The 21,544-nt window shown below is 47.7% G+C and overlaps 1 protein-coding gene across 3 annotated transcripts in view; it reads right to left on the reverse strand.

The window, feature by feature from the left end:
- Positions 1-21,544, reverse strand: part of LOC137306496 (pyruvate carboxylase, mitochondrial-like) — a 1,155,436-nt gene that overhangs the window by 1,091,459 nt on the left and 42,433 nt on the right. The window lies entirely within an intron of this gene.

Here is a 21,544-nt window from a genome sequence, read left to right on the forward strand (position 1 = left end):
CCAAGGCGCTTCACCGGAGTGTCATCAAACAAAATTTGACATCGAGCCACATGAGGAGATATCAGGACAGGGGTAGGTTTTAAGAGGCATCTTAGAGGAAAGAGAGGGAGAGAGGCGGAGAGGTTTAGGGAGGGAATTCCAGCAGAGTTTCGGATGAGGTGAAGTTTACAGAGTGGGGAAGGTGGGAGGCCGGCCAGGAGAGCGTCGGAATAGTCGAGTCTGGAGGTACCAAAGGCATGGATGAGGGTTTCAGCAGCAGATGGGCTGAGTGAGGCAGGGGCGGAGACAGGCGATGTTATAGAGGTGGAAGTCAGGGGTCTTGGTGATGGAGGGGATATGGGGTCAGAAGCTCATCTCAGGGTCAAATAGGACGCCAAGGTTGCAAACGGTCTGGTTCAGCCTCAGGCAGTGGCCGGGGAGAGGGATGGAGTCGGTGGCGAGGGAACGGAGTTTGTAGCGGGGACCGGACGCAATGGCTTCGGTCTTCCCAATATTTAGCTGGATGAAATTTCTGCTCATAGTACTGCATGTCGGACAAGCAGCGTGATAAATTAAAGGCACCTCACTCACAATGTCCTGCTTCTTGGTGACTGGTCCAAGGAGCAATTTCTACTTCTTGGGTGATTGGCTACCCTTGCTACTATCTACATGGGGCATTAATGCTAATTAACCAACACCTCACCAACTGGGGCAGTGCAATCTTCATCACAATTTGCCACAACCCCACTAAGGCTCCCTCAATTCCAAAGACCATTCATTATGTCGATAGCCCCAACACAGACCCCATAGAATACCACTTACCACATCTCTCCAGTCCAGGTAACATCATTTTACCCTTGGTTTTCTACCCACCATCTCTCTACGAATGTGGCCATATTCCCCTTAATTCCGTCTGCCACTACCTTTGATATAAGTCTCTATATGGTCTCATATAAAGTGCTTTTGGAAAGCCCATAAATATTAAATCCACTAAGAAGACTTGCATTTATATAGCGCGTTTCACAAGCTCAAGACGTTCCAAAGCGCTTTGCAACCAATGAAGTGTAGCCGTAGTTGTAATGGCAACAAGAGCAGGTCAGAGGCTGGGTATTCTGCGGCGAGTGACTCACCTCCTGGCTCCCCAAAGCCTTTCCACCATCTACAAGGCACAAGTCAGGAGTGTGATGGAATACTCTCCATTTGCCTGGATGAGTGCAGCTCCAACAACACTCAAGAAGCTCGACACCACCCAGGAAAAAACAGTCCGATTGATTGGCACCCCATCCACCACCCTAAACATTCACTCCCTTCACCACCGGCGCACCGTGGCTGCAGTGTGTACCATCCACAGGATGCACTGCAGCAACTCACCAAGGCTTCTTCGACAGCACCTCCCAAACCTGTGACCTCTACCATCGAGAAGGACAAGGGCAGCAGGCACAAGGGAACAACACCACCTGCACGTTCCCCTCCAAGTCACACACCATCCCGACTTGGAAATACATCGGCCGTTCCTTCATCATCACTGGGTCAAAATCCTGGAACTCCCTACCTAACAGCACTGTGGGAGAACCTTCACCACACGGACTGCAGCGGTTCAGGAAGACGGCTCACCACCACCTTCTCAAGGGCAATTGGGGATGGGCAATAAATGCTGACCTTGCCAACAACGCCCACATCCCATGAACGAATTTTTAAAAATGTAGGAAATGCAGCAGCCAATTTGCAGAGAGCAAGGTCCCACAAGCAGCAATGAGATAAATGACCAGATGTATTAGTGATGTTGGTTGAGGGATAAATGTTGGCCAGGGCACCGGGGAGAACTCCCCAGCTCTTCGAAATAGTGGCCGTGGGATCTGAGAGGATAGACGGGGCCTCGGTTTAATGTCTCATCTGAAAGACGGCACCTCCGATAGTGCAGCACTCGCTCAATACTGCACTGAAGTGTCAGCCTGGATTATGGGCTCAAGTCTCTGGAGTGGGGACTCGAAGCCATGACCTCCTGACTCAGGCCCCAGGATCATCCATGACTCCAGCCATGGAGTAAAGATCATGCACCACCACACAGTCTATCAGGTGCACGAGTGCTAGGAATGGAATATATATCAACAGGTTGTAATCAAAGAATGAATGCATTAAGAACGTAAGAAATAGGAGCAGGAGTAGGCCACATGGCTCCTCGAGCCTGCTCCGACATTCAATAAGATCATGGCTGATCTTCAACCTCAACTCCACTTTCCTGCCCGATCCCCATATCCCTTGATTCCCCTAGAGTCCAAAAATCTATCACTCTCAGTCGAGAATTCCAAACATTCACAACCCTCTGAGCGGATAAATTCCTCCTCGTCTCAGTCTTAAATGGCCGACCCCTAATCCTGAGACTATGCCCTCTAGTGCTGGACTCTCCAGCCAGGGGAAACAACCTCTCAGCATCTACCCTGTCAGGCCCCCTCAGAATCTTATATGTTTCAATGAGATCACCTCTCATTCTTCTAAACTCCGGAGAATATAGGCCCATTCTACTCAACCTCTCCTCATAGGGCAACCCTCTCATCCCAGGAATCAATCTAGTGAACCTTCGTTGCAAGTATATCCTTCTTTAGATAAGGAGACCAAAACTGTACGCAATGCTCCATGTGAGGTCTCACCAAAGCCCTGAACAACTGTCTTACTCTTGTACTCCAACCCCCTTGCAATAAAGGCCAACACGCCATTTGCCTTCCTAATTGCTTGCTGTACCTGCAAGCTAACTTTTTGTGATGTTTGTACCAGGACACCCAGGTCTATCTGAACACCAACATTTAATAGTTTCTCACCAATATTCTGGTTTTCTATTCTTCCTACCAAAGGGAATAACCTCACATTTCCCCACATTATACTCCATCTGCCACCGTCTCGCCCACTCACTTAACCTGCCTATATCCCTTTGCAGACTCTTTGTGTCCTCCTCACAGCTTACTTTTCCCACCTAGCTTTGTATCATCAGCAAACCTGGGTACATTACACTCGAACCCTTCATCCAAGTCATTAATGTTACTGTGTGCAGTATTGGGCTCCACACTATAGAAAGGATATTGAGGCTTTAGAGAGGTTACAACACAGGTGCTGCCTGGTATGAGGAAATATAAATGCAAAGAAAGACTTGAAAATTGGGTCTTTTTGCATTAGAACAACGCAGGTTACGGGACGATATAATGGAAGTGTTCAAAATCCTGACAGGTTAGGATAGAAGCAGTCTGTTTCCAGCAGTTTGAGGGGCCTAAACTGAGGGGCCATAGATACAAGATTAAACGTGAGAAACGTCTTCACACAGAGAGAAGTAAGGCTGTGGAATTCACTTCTGGGGTTAGTGGTTGAGGCAGAAACTATGTCAACATTCAAGATTCGATTGGGTAGGGGATGAAGGGAAAGGGATGAAGGGATATGGGAACAGGGCGAGTAAAAGTGATTGGAACTATTTGCTTGTGTGGAGGGTAAACACCGACAAGGACTAGTTGGGCCGAATGGCCTGCGGCCGTGTTGTAACTTCGATGTATTTCTATATAAAAAAAACCCTTTGCATACATTGTGCCAACAAATTTAAAGCACGTGTCACGCACGATGCAAGTATAAAAATGATAAAACGCTTATTTGTATGTAAACAGTGAAAATGTAATTTTTTTTGAAAGTTGCGTGTATTTTATTTATCGCCATGCTAGTCTTTACACCCAGTGTTGTTTGGTTGGAATGATCGATGCAATAGTGTGATGATGCAGCTTTTTACATAGAATTACACAGAACGTACAGCACAAAAACAGGCCATTCGGCCCAACTGGTCCATGCCGGAGTTTATGCTCCACACGAGCCTCCTCCCTCCCGACTTCATCTCACCCTATCAGCATATCCTTCTATTCCTTTCTCCCTCATGTGTTTATCCAGCTTCCCCTTAAATGCATCAATGCTAGTCACCTGAGCTACTCCTCGTGGGAGCGAGTTCCACATTCTCACCACTCTCTGGGGAAAGAAGTTTCTCCTGAATTCCCTATTGGATTTATTGGTGACTATCTTATATTTATGGCCCCTAGTTCTGGTCTCCCCCACAAGTGGAAACATCTTCTCTACGTCTACCCTATCAATCCCTTTCATAATTTTAAAGACCTCGATCAGGTCACCCCTCAGTCTTCTCTTGTCTAGAGAAAAGAGCCCCAGCCTGCTCAATCTTGCCTGAGAGGCATAACCTCTCAGTTCTGGTGTGATCTGAGTAAACCTTTCTTGTCACGGTACCATGTGTCACTTGGTAAATTAGCCAAGGTGAGCTGGAAGATGCAGCTGTACTTTGTTCGGCCTGCCCATGTAAAACAGGTCAGAGTACAAGGATAACTAGAGTACACACATTATTTGCAAATTGCTAGTGACTTTGAGGCTACGGCCAACAGGAAACAAAGGCGGTCAAGCTCTCGATTGCAAGTCTCAGTGAACGTTTCTGCACGTTTCCCAGGTAGCAGCAATTTTCAGTTTGTTTGTCAACAGTCTCTGCGCACGGGACAGTACTTTTCAGGGATTGTGGCAGCGCAGCGCGATGCTGCATGGAGCGATGATACATTATACCTGGGTCAGGCTGCTCCTGCTGAACCCGACAGAGGAAACCTTCAATTTTCATGCAAACTAAGTTCGAGCGGAACTGCGAAGAGATAAAAGCACTTTTATAAACTTGCTGCTTTATTTGGTTACAGGTGATGAGAGAGAGGAACGACACCTGGAGTTATCCCTTCCAAGCCGCTCCAACAGATAAAACATTACACAGACCAACGTGGAAAACCAGCAGAAGCTGAGTAAGTGCCCAGAAACGGGGCAGTGCTGAATAAAGGCCGTACCGTACATGGGGCACATTCTCCTATTCTGCGTCAAAAGTGGAGATTTTGGACACTTTGGGGGCTTATTTGGGCCATGTCCCGAAGTGGCAAGTTGGCGTCTTGGCTGAGCACGCACGTTTCCAGCGTGACGTGCGCCGGACGCCATCTTGGTATGGGAGTTAGCGCAGGCGCAGATGACGAATGCCAGAAGCATGTAAAGTAAGGAGAAAAGGGATATATAATCAGTGTGCAACGCTGTTTTAAAGTGATTGGCACAATTTTGGGACTTAAAGCTCAACTCAACGCAGTCTTAACCCCGACCTTCTGAACGTGTCTTAGAGTGCCTGGAGGACCCCCCACCAGCGCTATTTAAAGGGACCATGCAGGTTTTACAGGTTCGTGGCTGGATTATTGCTTCTGGCTGCCGAGACATTTGTAACTGTTTTTGGAGCGCTCCTAGACTTGAATATTAGGACATGGGGACATAGCCTAACATTTAGAGCCAGGACGTTCAGGAGTGAAGTTAGGAAATGCTTCTACATGCAAAGGGTGGGAGAAGTTTGGAACGCTCTTCTGCAAACAGCAGTTGATGCTAGCTCAATTGTGAATTCTAAATCTGAGATTGGTAGATTTCTGTGAACCAAGGGTATTAAGGGATATGGGGCTAAGGCGGGTATATGGGTTTAGGTCACAGGTCCACCATGATCTCATTGAATGGTGGAACAGGCTCGAGGGGCTTAAGGAGAATATTGCAGTACTGGAGAGAAAGGATGTCCTGGAGGGGTCAATGACAGAATCTATTTGGTCAGAGTTGAGAAATAAAAGAGGTGCCATTACACTACTGGGTGTATTCTATAGGCCACCAACGAGTGGGAAGGAACAGTGAGCGGCCTTTAAGGGGGAGATGGTTCGGGTACAGTCTAGGCACGTACCCACAAGGCAGAAAGGTAGGGCAACTAAAGCCAGAGCTCCCTGGATGACAAAAGAGATAGTGAGTAAGATGAAATGGAAAAAAGGGGCATATGATAGAAGTCAGGTTGATAACACAAGTGAGGACCAGGCAGAATATAGAAAGTTCAGAGAGGAAGTGAAAAAGGAAATAAGAGGGGCAAAGAGAGAGTGTGAGAATAGATTGGCGGCCGACATAAAAGGGAATCCATAAGTCTTCCCACAAGCATGTAAACAGTAAACGGGTAGTAAGAGGAGGGGTCGGGCCAATTAGGGACCATAAAGGAGATCTACTCATGGAGGCAGAGGGAATGGCCGAGGTACTAAATGAGTACTTTGCATCTGTCTTTACCAAGGAAGAAGATGCTGCCAGAGCCTCAGTAAAGGAAGATTTAGTTGAGATACTGGGTGGGCTAAAAATTAATCAAGAAGAGATACTTGAAAGGCTAGCTGTACTTAAAGTAGATAAGTCACCCGGTCCGGATGGGATGCACCCTAGGTTGCTGAGGGAAGTAAGGGTGGAAATTGCGGAGGTGCTGGCCATAATCTTCCAAACATCTGTAGATACGGGGGTGTTGCCAGAAGATTGGAGAATTGCGAATGTTGCACCCTTGTTCAAAAAAGGGTGTAAGGATAAACCCAGCAACTACAGGCCAGTCAGTTTAACCTCAGTGGTGGGGAAACTTTCAGAAACGATAATCCGGGACAGAATTAACAGTCACTTGGACGAGTGTGGATTGATTAGGGAAAGCCAGCACGGATTTGTTAAAGGCAAATCGTGTTTAACTAACCTGATAGAGTTTTTTGATGAGGTAACAGAGGGCAATGCAGTTGATGTGGTGTATGTGGACTTTCAAAAGGCATTTGATAAAGTGCCGCATGGTAGGCTTATCATCAAGATTGCGGCCCATGGAATAAAGGGGGCAGTAGCAACATGGATACAGAATTGGCTAAGGGACAGAACACAGAGAGTGATGGTGAACGGTTGTTTTTCGGACTGGAGGGAGGTGTACAGTGGTGTTCCCCAGGGGTCGGTGCTGGGACCACTGCTTTTCTTGATATACATTAATGATTTGAACTTGGGTGTACAGGGCACAATTTCAAAATCTGCAGATGACACAAAAATTGGAAGGGTAGTAAACAGTGAGGAGGATAGTGATAGACTTCAAGAGGATACAGACAGGCTGGTGGCATGGGCGGATATGTGGCAGATGAAATTTAACGCAGAAAAATGCTAAGTGATACATTTCGGTAGGAAGAACAAAGAGAGGCAATATAAACTAAATGGTACAATTCTAAAAGGGGTAGAGGAACAGAGAGATCTGGGGGTATATGTGCACAAATCGTTGAAGGTGGCAGGGCAGGTTGAGAAAATGGTTAAAAAAGCACACGGGATCCTGGGCTTTATAAATAGAGGCAGAGTACAAAAGTATAGAAGTCATGATGAACCTTTATAAAACACTGGTTCAGCCACAACTGGAGTATTGTGTCCAGTTCTGGGCACCGCTTTTTAGGAAAGATGTGAAGGCCTTAGAGTGGGTGCAGAAAAGATTTACGAGAATGATTCCAGGGATGAGGGACTTTAGTTACCGGATAGACTGGAGAAGCTGGGGTTGTTCTCCTTGGAACAGAGACGGTTGCGAGGAGATTTGATAGAGGTGTTCAAAATCATGAAGGGTCTAGACAGAGTAGATAGAGAGAATCTGTTCCCATTGGCGGAAGGGTCAAGAACCAGAGGACATAGATTTAAGGTGATTGGCAAAAGAACCAAAGGTGACATGAGAAAAAACTTTTTTACACAGCGAGTGTTTAGGATCTGGAATGCACTGGCTAAGGGGGTGGTGGAGGCAGATTCAATCATGACCTTCAAAAGGGAACTGGATAAGTACTTGAAAGGAAAAGATTTACAGGGCTGCGGGGAAAGGAAGGGGGAGTGGGACTCGCTGGATTATTTTTGCATAGAGACGGCGTGGGCTCGATGGGCCGAATGGCCTCCTTCCGTGCAGTAAAAAAAATGCCACTGCCACATGCTGCCTCCTGATATGCGCCGCCTTCTCCTGCAAAAAAGCGGGACGTGAGTCTGGGTGATGTGCCTGTCATGGTTGAATAGCTGCCAGTGCGTGGAGCAGTGGATGTGGCTGGTGCTGCAGTTGGTAGGAGACGCCACTTGACAGTTGACCTCACTCACCTTGACCACTCATGTCAAAGCATTGAACTTCTTCCTGCACTGCATCCCTATTCATGATGCTGTGCTCCTGGCATTGACGTCATCCCCCGTTGCCTCCCCTTGCCTTTTGGGTATATGTCTGGAGGGCCTCTTGCCCCCCCCCCCCGCCGATATAGCATGCCCCTCCTTCCGTCCATCTCTTGCACCAAGGCCTCTAGTGCATCAGCAGAGAACCTTGGTGCACACACTGTCACAGGCTTGGTACAAACTCAGATCGGCAGATTGGTGAGGTCTGTCATGCAGATTGGGGGATAGGGATTTAGTGGTGCGCAACCTTTATTCAATGATTCAACATAACTCATCAGTTTGTAAACACAGGGACGGGAGCTGCATCTGGATTTTACGTGTGTGATGTCTGATCTCCGTGCAGACAGCAGACTGTCATTTTCAGCAAATAACGGGTACCAGCTACCTTTAAGAGATTTGTAACAGACAGCCTGCCTTTAAGAGATTGGAGCTCCCCCTGCTGGTGGAATTGCATGGAATCCTCACTCAACCCTGATTTCCAACGCAGATTGCAGGGAAGTCCTCAGGTCTGCGCAGGGACCATTGGGCGCAGGATAACAGCGGATCGCACTACCCCCGCCCAAAAACAGGCCCTATCCAATTTTTGTCCCTTTATTTGGTGCATTTTCTGAAACCTGCCTTTAAAAACAATTTACCCTCGATGGATTACAGCGATTGTAACATGAAAATAAAAGTTGTTCCACAGATTTCGGTTCAGGGTGTCGTTCCTTTCATTGGCGATCGAAGCCCAGATACACGTGAGTTTGCAAACTGAAAGCTTTTGCACCACACACCTACAACAATCCCAAATGGAAATGCATTCGTCACAGGGCTGGCTCAACTTGCATTTATATAGCGCCTTTAATGCAGTAAAACATCACCAAAGTGCTTCACAGGAGCGATTATCAAACAAAATTTGACACTGAGCCACATAAGGAGATATTAGGACAGGTGACCAAAAGCTTGGTCAAAGAGGTAGGTTTTGGGAGCATCTTAAGGGAGGAGAGAGAGGTAGAGAGGTTTAGGGAGAGCTTAGGGCCTAGGCAGCTGAAGGCACGGCCGCCAATGGTGGAGCGATTAAAATCGGGGATGCGCAGGAGGTCAGAATTGGAGGAGCGCAGAGATCTCGGAGGGCTGGAGGAGGTTACAGAGATAGGGAGGGACTCACTATCACATTCGTGCCTGACCCAGGCCCCTTGGGAGTCCAGAGGCAGGTGGAGGAGTCACTAGCTTGGAGAATGCGCTGATTTAAACAACTTTAAACAAATAATTCCCACTTTTAGTTACCTTCACGTGGGACGAGCAGGGGAATAAGAATAAGTCAACATCAATGAAACAAGACCAGCAAAGTGAGGTCTCAAGAAAGGCCATCCCCAAACATTAACCCATCTTGCTCTTTTACATATTCGTCAACTTACTGTGTATTTCAAACGTTTTGTCATAAACGTAACACATGGGTTGACGCTTTGACTGTTGGCCCATAGGAAATGTCAATGTTACAGTACACAGTGTGCCGCGGTCCAGCACCGACCAACCCATCAATTAGAAGAGCAAGTCGCAAGACTTCCAATGAAAGTCAAAGCCCGCCACTTTCTCTTCCAATTTCTCCATGCCTCTCCTGAAGGCCTTTATTTGCGTCCGTGCGAAGCTCACCACTGCAAGTAGTTCTCCCTCGCCTCTCCCAAGCAACCTGGAAATCTGGATTGTGAGTGCTGACAGGCTATTTGACACGGGTTTGTTAAAGGCAAATCGTGTTCATCCAACTTGATTGAGTTTTCTGATGGGGTAACAGAGAGGGTCGATGAGGGCACCGCGGTTGATGTGGTGTATATGGACTTTCGAAAGGCGTTTGATCAAGTGCCGCACAACAGGCTTGTCAGCAAAATTGAAGCCCATGGAATCAAAGGGGCAGTGGCAGCGCGGATAGGAAATTGGCTAAATGACAGGAAACAGAGAATAGTGGTGAATGGTTGTTTTTCGGACTGGAGGGAGGTGTACAGTGGTGTTCCCCAGGGGTCGGTGCTGGGACCACTACTTTTTTTGATATATATTAATGGCTTGGACTTGGGTGTACAGGGCACAATTTCAAAATTTGCAGATCACACAAAACTTGGAAGTGTAATGAACAGTGAGGAGGATAGTGATAGACTTCAAGAGGACATAGACAGGCTGGTGGAATGGGCGAACACCTGACAGATGAAATTTAATGCAGACAAGTGCAAAGTGATACATTTTGGCAGGAAGAACGAGGAGAGGCAGTATAAACAATTCAAAAGGGGGTGCAGGAACAGAGAGACCTGGGAGTTTTCGTGCACAAATCTTTGAAGATGGCAGGACAGGTTGAGAAAGTGGTTAAAAAAGCATACGGGATCCTGGGCTTTATAAATAGAGGCATAGAGTACAAAAGTAAGGCAATTAAGTTGAATCTTTATAAATCACTGGTTCGGCCGCAACTGGAGTATTGTGTCTATTTTGGGCACCACACTTTAGGAAGGATGTCAAGGCCTTGGAGAAGGTGCAGAGGAGATTTACTAGAATTGTTCCAGGGATGAGGGACTTCAGTTACGTGGAGAGACTGGAGAATCTGGGATTGTTCTCCTCAGAGCAGAGAAGGTTAAGAGGAGATTCAATAGAGGTGTTCAAAATCATGAAGAGTTCCGATAAAGTAAATAAAGAGAAACGGTTCCCGCTGGTGGAAAGGTCGAGAACCTGAGGACACAGATTTAAGTTGATTGGCAAAAGAACTAAAGGCGACGTGAAGAGATTTTTTTCAACGCAGCGAATAGTTCTGATCTGGAACGCGCTGCCTGAAAGGGCGGTGGAAGCAGATTCAATCGTGGCTTTCAAAAAGGAATTGGAGAAATACTTGAAGGAAAAAAATTTGCAGGGCGATGGGAAAAGAGCGGGGGGATGGGACTAACTGGATTGCTCTTACAAAGAGCCGGCACAGGCTCGATGGGCCGAATGGCTGTGCTGTAACCATTCTATGATTCTATTTCAACAACAACTACTTCCATTTATATTGCGTCTTTGACATATTAAAAATGTCCCACTGGAGCGATTATCAGACAAAATTTGACACTGAGCCACATAAGAGATATTAGGACAAGCTTGGTCAAAGTGGCAGGTTTTAAGGATCATCTTAAAGGAGGAGAGAGAGGCGGAGAGGTTTAGGGAGGGAATTCCAGAGCTTAGGGCCCGGGCAGCTGAAGGCACGGCCGCCAATGGTGGAGCGATGGAAATCAGGGTTGCGCAAGTGGCCAGAATTGGAGGAATGCAGAGATTTCAGAGGGTTGTAGGGCTGGAGGAGGTTACAGAGATAGGGAGGGGGGAGGGCCATGGAGGGATTTGAAAACAAGAATGAGAATTTCAAAGTCAAGGCGTTGCCGGACCGGGAGCCAATGTAGGTCAGCGAGCACAGGGGACTTGGTGTGAGTTAGGATACGGGGCAGCAGAGCAAGAAGCTTAGGACACGACCCCGCTCTCCGCCCCATAGCCCTGTATCAATCCCAAACTAATGCCACTGCTCCACTCTCTCCCCATAACCCTGTATCAATCCCAAACTAATCCCACTGCCCCACTCTCTCCCCTTAACCCTGTATCAATCCCAAACTAATCCCATTGCCCCGCTTCCTCCCCATAGCCCTGTATCAATCCCAAACTAATCCCCACTGCCCCACTCTCTCCCCATAGCCCTGTATCAATCCCAAACTAATGCCACTGCCCCACTCTCTCCCCATAGCCCTGTATCAATCCCAAACCAGTCCCACTGCCCCACTCTCTCCCCATAACCCTGTATCAATCCCAAACTAATCCCACTGCCCCGCTCTCTCCCCATAGCCCTGTATCAATCCCAAACTAATCCCACTGCCCCGCTCTCTCCCCATAGCCTTGTATCAATCCCAAACCAATTCCACTGCCCCACTCTCTCCCCTTAACCCTGTATCAATCCCAAACTAATCCCACTGCCCCGCTCTCTCCCCATAGCCTTGTATCAATCCCAAACCAATCCCACTGCCCCACTCTCTCCCCTTAACCCTGTATCAATCCCAAACTAATCCCACTGCCCCACTCTCTCCCCATAGCCCTGCATCAATCCCAAACCAATCCCACTGCCCCACTCTCTCCCCTTAACCCTGTATCAATCCCAAACTAATCCCACTGCCCCACTCTCTCCCCTTAACCCTGTATCAATCCCAAACTAATCCCACTGCCCCACTCTCTCCCCTTAACCCTGTATCAATCCCAAACTAATCCCACTGCCCCACTCTCTCCCCTTAACCCTGTATCAATCCCAAACTAATCCCACTGCCCCGCTCTCTCCCCATAGCCCTGTATCAATCCCAAACTAATCCCACTGCCCCGCTCTCTCCCCATAGCCCTGTTTCATTCCCAAACCAATCCCACTGCCCCGCTCTCTCCCCATAGCCCTGTATCAATCCCAAACTAATCCCACTGCCCCGCAGTTATTTATTAGTTATAAAAATATTGCAGATAGTGGAAAAAAGGCTGTTTGATGGGTGGTCAAGAATCATCCAATCGGGTAATGAAGAATCTGTTTGCTTTCCGATTGGCCGTGGGAAGGCGGGGCACCGCAAGGATGGACGTGTCAGGCGACCAATGGGAGGACGGTTGGAGACTGGCGGTCATGTGATGAAACTTCCAGGAATAGGTCCAACCAGAGTTGGCAACCCTACCAATTGGACGTCTCCACTTGGAGAAGCAAGGATTAATCAGGGATAGTCAACATGGCTTTGTCAAGGGAAGATCATGTCTGACTAATTTGATTGAATTTTTTGAGGGGGTGACTAGGCGTGTGGATGAGGGTAACGCAGTGGATGTGGTTTCCATGGATTTCAGTAAGGCCTTCGATAAAGTCCCCCACAGGAGACTGGTCAAGAAGGTACGAGCCCATGGAATCCAGGGTGCCTTGGCACTTTGGATACAAAACTGGCTTAGTGGCAGAAGGCAGAGGGTGATGGTCGAAGGTTGTTTTTGTGACTGGAAGCCTGTGGCCAGTGGGGTACCACAGGGATCGGTGCTGGGTCCCTTGCTGTTTGTGGTCTACATTAATGACTTGGATATGAATGTAAAAGGTATGATCAGTAAGTTCGCTGATGATACAAAAATTGGTAGGGTGGTAAATAGAGAGGAGGATAGCCTCAGTCTGCAGGACGATATAGATGGGTTGGTCAGATGGGCGGAACAGTGGCAAATGGAATTTAACCTGGAAAAGTGCGAGGTGATGCACTTTGGAGGGACTAACAAGGCAAGGGAATACACAATGAATGGGAGGACCCTAGGCAAGACAGAGGGTCAGAGGGATCTTGGTGTGCAAGTTCACAGATCCCTGAAGGCGGCGGAACAGGTAGATAAGGTGGTAAAGAAGGCATATGGGATACTTGCCTTTATTAGCCGAGGCATAGAATATAAGAGCAAGGAGGTTATGATGGAGCTGTATAAAACACTGGTTAGGCCACAGCTGGAGTACTGTGTGCAGTTCTGGTTGCCACACTACAGGAAGGATGTGATCGCTTTGGAGAGGGTGCAGAGGAGATTCACCAGGATGTTACCAGGGCTGGAGCGCTTCAGCTATGAAGAGAGACTGGGAAGATTGGGTTTGTTTTCCTTGGAGCAGAGGAGGCTGAGGGGGGACATGATTGAGGTGTACAAAATTATGAGGGGCACAGATAAGATGGATACTAAGGAGCTTTTTCCCTTCGTTGAGGGTTCTATAACAAGGGGACATAGATTCAAGGTAAAAGGCGGGAGGTTTAGAGGGGATTTGAGAAAGAACTTTTTCACCCAGAGGGTGGTTGGAGTCTGGAACTCACTGCCTGAAAGGGTTGTGGAGGCAGGAACCCTCACAACATTCAAGAAGCATTTGGATGAGCACTTGAAATGCCATAGCATACAAGGCTACGGACCAAATGCTGGAATATGGGATTAGAGTAGACAGGGCTGATGGCCGGCGCGGACACGATGGGCCGAAGGGCCTCTATCCGTGCTGTATAACTCTATGACTCTATGACTAATTTTAAAAAGAGAATCGCTGATCAGGTTAGGAAGCAGGCCATTGGGCCCATCGTACCCTGCTGCTCCATGTTGTTGGAATGATACCCGGACTTCAAGGGTTAAGTTACGAGGAGAGATTACACAAATTGGGATTGTATTCTCTGGAGTTTCGAAGGTTAAGGGGTGATCTGATCGAAGTTTATAAGATATTAAGGGGAACGGATAGGGTGGATGGAGAGAAACTATTTCTGCTGGTTGGGGATTGTAGGAGTAGGGGGCACAGTCTAAAAATTAGAGCCAGACCTTTCAGGAGAGAGATCAGAAAACATTTCTACACACAAAGGGTGGTAGAAGTTTGGAACTCTCTTCCGCAAACGGCAATTGATACGAGCTCAATTGCTAAATTTAAATCTGAGATAGTTAGCTTTTTGGCAACCAAAGGTATTAAGGGATATGGGCCAAAGGCAGGTATATGGAGTTCGATCACAGATCAACCATGATCTTATCAAATAGCGGAGCAGGCACGAGGGGCTGAATGGCCTACTCCTGTTCCTATGTTCCTATCTTTTCAATCCCAGTTCCCTGTCTTTTTTCCATTTCCCTTAAAAGCCTGCCTTCCCAAGTGAGGATTCATCTATCTTTAAATACCTTTTGTAAAGCTGTTCTTGGGAGGTGGATGATGCTGGCGAGGCCGGCATTTATTGCCCATCCCTCGTTGCCCCTTGAGGTGGTGGTGGTGAGCCGCCTTCTTGAACCGCTGCAGTCCGTGCGGTGAAGGTTCTCCCACAGTGGCATTAGGGAGGGAGACACCATCTATGGGTTTCAAGGGCAGTCAGTCCGACATTCTCACGTCCCCTTGGGTGAGGAATCTTTCCTGGGTTCACTTTTAAGGGGCTTAGCTATGTCCCCTTTTTCTGCCTTGCGCTGGAGTAAAAAATTGTGCTATAACTACCCTGTCAATTTATTTTATTGTTTAGCACGTTCTAATTTCGAGAGATTACTGCAGCAAAATTCATGCAAGTGGAAGGTGGGGGGGAGGTGTGTCAGGAATGCTACATATCACTGGGCGGAAAGCCCAGCACTTTGGTGCCTTTAAATTCTCACGGGTAAGGCAGTACAATGCAACTGGTTGTGAAGCAGCTCAAACCATTAAAAGTCCAAACAGGTTAATCAGCTGCAGACAAAACAGCATTCAGGAAGAACAGGTTCTGATTCCCAAGGCAGTGCTGGAATGCAAACTGCCCGTCTGATCCAGGACCCAAAAAAAAAGAATCAATCCATTCACAAGGAACAAGAAGGGTCGCTGCAGGTGTGAACAGATTGAAATAATCTCTTGCTCTACGGAACAGGGAGGAATGAAAGAACTTCGCCCCGACACTAACTCAACAATTTCAAAGGACGGTTATCTGTGCAAGACCACACTCCCACCGTTAGAAAAGACTTGCATTTATATAGCATCTTTCAAGGCCTCAGGACCGTCCCACGCCACTTTACAGCCATTTGCATTCATACAGGGCCTATAACGTTCCAAGGCACGTCAAAGGAGCCAATAAAGTGCAGTCAGTGTTGAAATGTAAAGAATCACGGCAGTCGATTTGCGCACAGCAAGATCCCACAAGCAGCAAGGTGATAATAACCACATCATCTGTTTTAGTGATGTTGGTTGAGGGATACGGGGGGGCGGGAGGGGAGAACTCCCCCACTCTTCTTCCAAATAGTAGCCGTGGGATCTTTTACATCCCCAAGAGGGCAGACGGGGCCTCGGTTTAACGTCTCGTCTGAAAGACAGCACTTGCGGCAGTGCAGCACTCCCTCAGTACCGGCACTGGGAGTGTCGGCCTGGATTATGGGGCTCAAGTCTCTGGAGTGGGGCTCGAACCCACGACCTTCTGATTCAGAGGCGAGAGTGCTGCCCACTGAGCCACGGTCGACACCTAAATTAGTCAAATCGCATTGGCCTTTTCCAACTCAAAAGGTTGATGTTGTATGGAGCAAATAGCCATCCCATACCAGCACTGTACACAACCACACGCAGAGAAGTAGCATGGTCAATATGGTAACTTCAACTGTACCTGCCTCAGAGACAGGAGGAGAGAGTACATCCATTTGCCAGGAACAGGGAATTCACCAAAACTCTGAATCCGCTCTAGAAGCAACAAAGCTCCATCACCTACAAGTGCCTAAGTTTTCTGGCACACTGAATGCCACCATTCCACAATGCCTTATTTGAACAGTGTCCCTCACACATGCCAGGGAGCTGGGAAATCAGAGCCAGTCACTGCCAGGCTGACCGGCATTGGCTCCCGGTCCAGCAACGCCTCCATTTTAAAATTCTCGTCCTTGTTTTCAAATCCCTCCGTGGCCCTCGCCCCCTCCCCTCCCTATCTCTGTAACCTCCTCCAGCCCCTACAACCCTCCGAGATCTCCGCCAATTCTGGCCTCTTGCGCATCCCTGATTTTCATCACTCCACCAATGGCGGCCGTGCCTTCAGCTGGCCAGGCCCTGAGCTCTGGAATTCCCTCCCTAAACCTCTCCGCCTCTCTCTCCTCCTTTAAGACGCTCCCTAAAACCTACCTCTTTGACCAAGCTTTTGATCGCCTGTGCTAATATCTCATGTGGCTCGGTGTCAAATTTTTGTCTGATAACGCTCCTCCAAAGCGCCCTGGGACGTTTTACTACGTTAAAGGCGCTATATAAATGCAAGTTGTTGTCGCGAGCTGTTGGATTGTAGTGCACTACTGCCAGCTCCTAGGCGCACATCACCTGCTTGCCTCCAGGCTGCGAATGGCACAGGCCATTCAAGAAAGTGGAAGGGGTGAAAGAATTTTAAAACGTAAATAAAAGAAAGTGGGCCTGTTAGCCTTATGATTGTCTCTTTACCACCAGAGCCCACCCCCCAACCAACAAACCCTCAGACACCCTGGCTCTGGCCTGCTCCCAGAGGCTGTGCAACAAACAGCTCAGGAGAGGCTCAACATGAGGTTTTTAATCTCTGAGCTGACTCAGGCTCCTTTCAAGGTTGACTAACCGCTGTCCAATCTTCTCACTTTGTCGCCCGCTGATAAAAAGCGAGCAAATTCTAAAAAAAAAAATACCCGCTTCAGAACTAACATCAATGGTTTTTCTGTACCTGACCTTTGGCCGTGCAATGCTTTTTTTAGAGGGGAGTGAGGGGGAGTTTGCATTGAGACGAGGCTTTTGATGATTAAAATAGCCTGCAATGAGGACAGAGCCATCGATGGCTTCGATTCGAGATAAAGATAGAGAGAAAGGTCGGGGGGGGGGGGGGCGGGGGGGGGGGCAGAAGGATAATCAAACGCAGCGTTTTCCTGACACACGTAGAGAAAACAAAAAGAGTTATCACTGACAATCACTGCACGGATACGTGTGTACAGGTCAGTGGCAGGCTAGGCAGACAGTAAGAGCAAAGTTCAGGGTTCAAATCGGAAATCCATACTGGGCCATGGATCCCAAACAGCACCCAAGGTCTCGGGAGGCAAACCTTTGACGGGAAGGGACACACAAAAAAATATGGGATGACTGACAGACTGGGGTGGAATTATATATAATCCTGCTTTAAATCAACTAACTCTGAGGATGTCAAATTCACATGCAGGATAGCGGTGCCTCATTCAGTCCTGGTTTTCCTTTATATTGTCAGTTTATACACGAAGAAAACAAAAAGGTATTATCGTAAGGCAGCAAAGCCATAAGGTAATAAAAAAACGACTTGCATTTCTACAGCGCTATTTCACGACTTCAGGACGTCCCAAAGCGCTTTACAGCCAATGACATACTTTTGAAGTGTAGTCACTGTTGTAATGTAGGAAACGCAGCAGCCAATTTGCACACAGCAAGATCCCACAAACAGCAATGTGATAATGACCAGGTAATGTGTTTTTTTTAAAAGCGATGCTGTTTGGGGTTAAATATTGGCCCAGGATACCGGGGAGAACTCCCCTGCTCTTCTTCCAATAGCGGCCGTGGGATCTTTTACGTCCAGCTGAGAGGGGCAGACAGGGCCTCGGTTTAACGTCTCATCCGAAAGACGGCACCTCCGACAGTGCAGCACTCCCTCGGTACCGGCACTGGGAGTGTCGGCCTGGATTATGGGGCTCAAGTCTCTGGAGTGGGGCTTGAACCCACGACCTTCTGACTCGGAGGCGAGAGTGCTGCCCACTGAGCCACGATTGGCACCGAGGTAAAGATAGTGACTGGGGACCTGAAAGGCTACACCGCCACGTGTCTGGTACAATAATATTTCGGGAAGGAGTGTGCATTTTTCCTTAGTATCCTTGTCTGCTAACTCTACTCTGAACCAGTAGTAAGAAGGTGTGAACAGCAGCCCAAGTATAATGCTCATTCCCTATGGAGAAACATCTGGTAATCCGGTTGGTACTCCCAACAGGATAATGCCATTATCCCATTTACAATGCTCCCAGCATTATAGCTCAGTTCTAGAGATGTTGAGTAGTGGGCACTAGATCCCCAATCGTAGAGATGGTGAGTAGTGGGGGAACCTGAGAAAAGCAGAGCCAGATTCCCAGATCATACCCTCCTTCCAATTCCATTGATGTGGACACTGAATTTGATGGCTGCCAGTGATTTGCCTCACTCCCCTTTTGGGACGGACCACCTCAAGGTCTGGTGTTGTCTCCTCAACACCTTGGACCCTAGGCTGAATGGTGGGTTATGGTGCTGGGCCCACTATCAATGGGCTATCCTCGTGCAAGAAAATCAAAAAGTTAGTATGCAGGTGCAGCAGGTGATCGAGAAGGCCAACGAAATGTTGGCGTTTATTGCTAGGGGGATAGAATATAAAAACAGGGAGGTATTGCTGCAGTTATATAAGGTATTGGTGAGACCGCACCTGGAATACTGCATACAGTTTTGGTCTCCATACTGAAGAAAAGACATACTTGCTCTCGAGGCAGTACAAAGGAGGTTCGCTCGGTTAATCCCGGTGATGAGGGGGTGGACATATGAGGAGAGGTTGAGTAGATTGGGACTCTACTCATTGGAGTTCAGAAGAATGAGAGGCGATCTTATTGAAACATATAAGATTGTGAAGGGGCTTGATCGGGTGGATGCGGTAAGGATGTTCCCAAGGATGGGTGAAACTAGAACGAGGGGGCATAATCTTAGAATAAGGGGCTGCTCTTTCAAAACTGAGATGAGGAGAAACTTCTTCACTCAGAGGGTAGTAGGTCTGTGGAATTTGCTGCCCCAGGAAGCTGTGGAAGCTACATCATTGAATAAATTTAAAACAGAAATAGGTTTCCTAGAAGTAAAGGGAATTAGGGGTTACGGGGAGCGGGCAGGAAATTGGACATGAATTTAGATTTGAGGTTAGGATCAGATCAGCCATGATCTTATTGAATGGCGGAGCAGGCTCAAGGGGCCATTTGGCCGACTCCTGCTCCTATTTCTTATAATGAGATAACGGCATACTGGCATTTAACGAGCACCTTCTCACATTTACGGTTTTGATGCAAATGGATAATATCACTGAACTCGATCCCTCCAACACTGGTACAAATCACAGAAAAACATCGGATAAAAACACAATTTGACTTATGTCAACATAGATCAGTGTCATGATAATACACTGTGTGTTGCACTCCTGGCAGCCTTGTTGAGGTAAAGGTATCTCACGCATACCAAAAGCAATGCCGCACGAGACGCACTAGTAACCATCTATAGTAAACAATTCACATCTGCGTGCACATCCCATCTGCACCATTCAACTTCCTCTAGACTCGAACATTCCAATGATCTCCTCCCATCTTCCACCCTCCATAAACTTGTGCTCATCCAAAACTCTGCTGCCCCCGTATCCTAACTCGCACCAAGTCCCGTTCACCCATCACCCCACTGTGCTCGCTAGATTGGCTCCCGGTCCGGGAACAACTCGATTTTAAAATTCTCATCCTTGTTTTCAAATCCCTCCATGGCCCTCGAGCATCAATATCCCTGTAACCTCCTCTAGCCCCTACAACCCTCCGAGATCTCTGCGCTCCTCTAATTCTGGCCTCTTGCACATCCCCGGTTTTAATCGTTCTCCCATTGGCGGCCGTGCCTTCAGCTGCTTAGGCCCTCAGCTCTGGAATTCCCTCCCTAAACCTCTCCGTCTCTCTCTCCCCCTTTAAGACGCTCCTTAAAACCTACCTCTGTGACCAAGCTTTTGGTCGCCTGTCCTAATATCTCCTTATGTGGCTCGGTGTCAAATTTTGTTTGATAATCGCTCCTGTGAAGCGCCTCGGGACGTCTCGCTACATTAAAGTCGCTATATAAATGCAAGTTGTTGTTGTTCCTCTGTAGCCGCTTGTTTCAGACAACTGAGAATGCTCAGTCCAGGCACAACACAAGGTGGGAGAACATCATCTAAAATGGCACTGCTGTACATTTTTTAAATTCCGGAAGACAAAAGTATGAAAATTTCATACACTTTTCTGAAACTACGAACAAATTTGAGTGCTTTATCGTGGCAGGTCTCGACCCCCTTTAACAGCAGGAGAGGGGAGGTGAGGATAACGGGCCTGCCGTATTGAGCTTTTCATTCGGATTCCAGGAAGCTCGGGTCTGTGAGCCGCTCCCGGTGTTTACACAATCTACTGTCCGTAAACCAGCATACAGGCTGAGGTAAAACTGAAACCAGATTTCACAACGTGAACAGAAGCCGGGTGGGCTCCCAGATCAGAATTAGAAGACAAATAGAAAAGTGGGCAATGTTTCGAGGGAGCCCTTAATCACAGCACAGAAGGAGGCCATTCGGCCCATCGTTCCTGTGCCGGCTCTTTGAAAGGGCGATCCAATTAGTCCCACTCCCCCCTGCCCTTTCCCCCGTAGCCCTGCAAATTTTTCCCCTTCAAGTATTTATCCAATTCCCTTTTGAAAGTTATTATTGAATCTGCTTCCACCGCCCTTTCAGGCAGCGCATTCCAGATCATAACAACTCGTCGCATAAAAAAAAATTCTCCTCATCTTCCCTCTGGTTCTTTTGCCAATTGCCTTAAATCTGTGTCCTCTGGTTACCGACCCTCCTGCCACTGGAAACAGTTTCTCCTTATTTACTCTATCAAAACCCCTCATGATTTTGAACACCTCTATTTAATATCCCCTTAACCTGCTCTAAGGAGAACAACCCCAGCTTCTCCAGACTCTCCACGTAACTGAAGTCCCCCATCCCTGGTACCATTCTAGGAAATCTCCTCTGCACCCTCTCCAAGGCCTATAGTGTGGTGCCCAGGAATGGATGCAATACTCCAGTTGGGGCCTAACCAGTGATTTATAATGGTTCAGCATAACGTCCTTGCTTCTGTACTTTATGTCTCTGTTTATTAAGCCCTGGATCCCATATGCTTTTTTCACACCTTCAAATACTTAATGCAAGGAAGTTATGCTAAACCTTTATAAACCACGGATTAGGCCTCAGCTGGAGTATTGTGTCCAATTCTGGGCACCACAATTTAGGAAGGATGTCAAGGCCTTGGAGAGGGTGCAGAGGAGATTTACCAGAATAGCTCCAGGGATGAG

The sequence above is a fragment of the Heptranchias perlo genome, chromosome 43 (assembly GCF_035084215.1).
Source record: "Heptranchias perlo isolate sHepPer1 chromosome 43, sHepPer1.hap1, whole genome shotgun sequence".
Lineage (NCBI taxonomy): Eukaryota > Metazoa > Chordata > Chondrichthyes > Hexanchiformes > Hexanchidae > Heptranchias > Heptranchias perlo.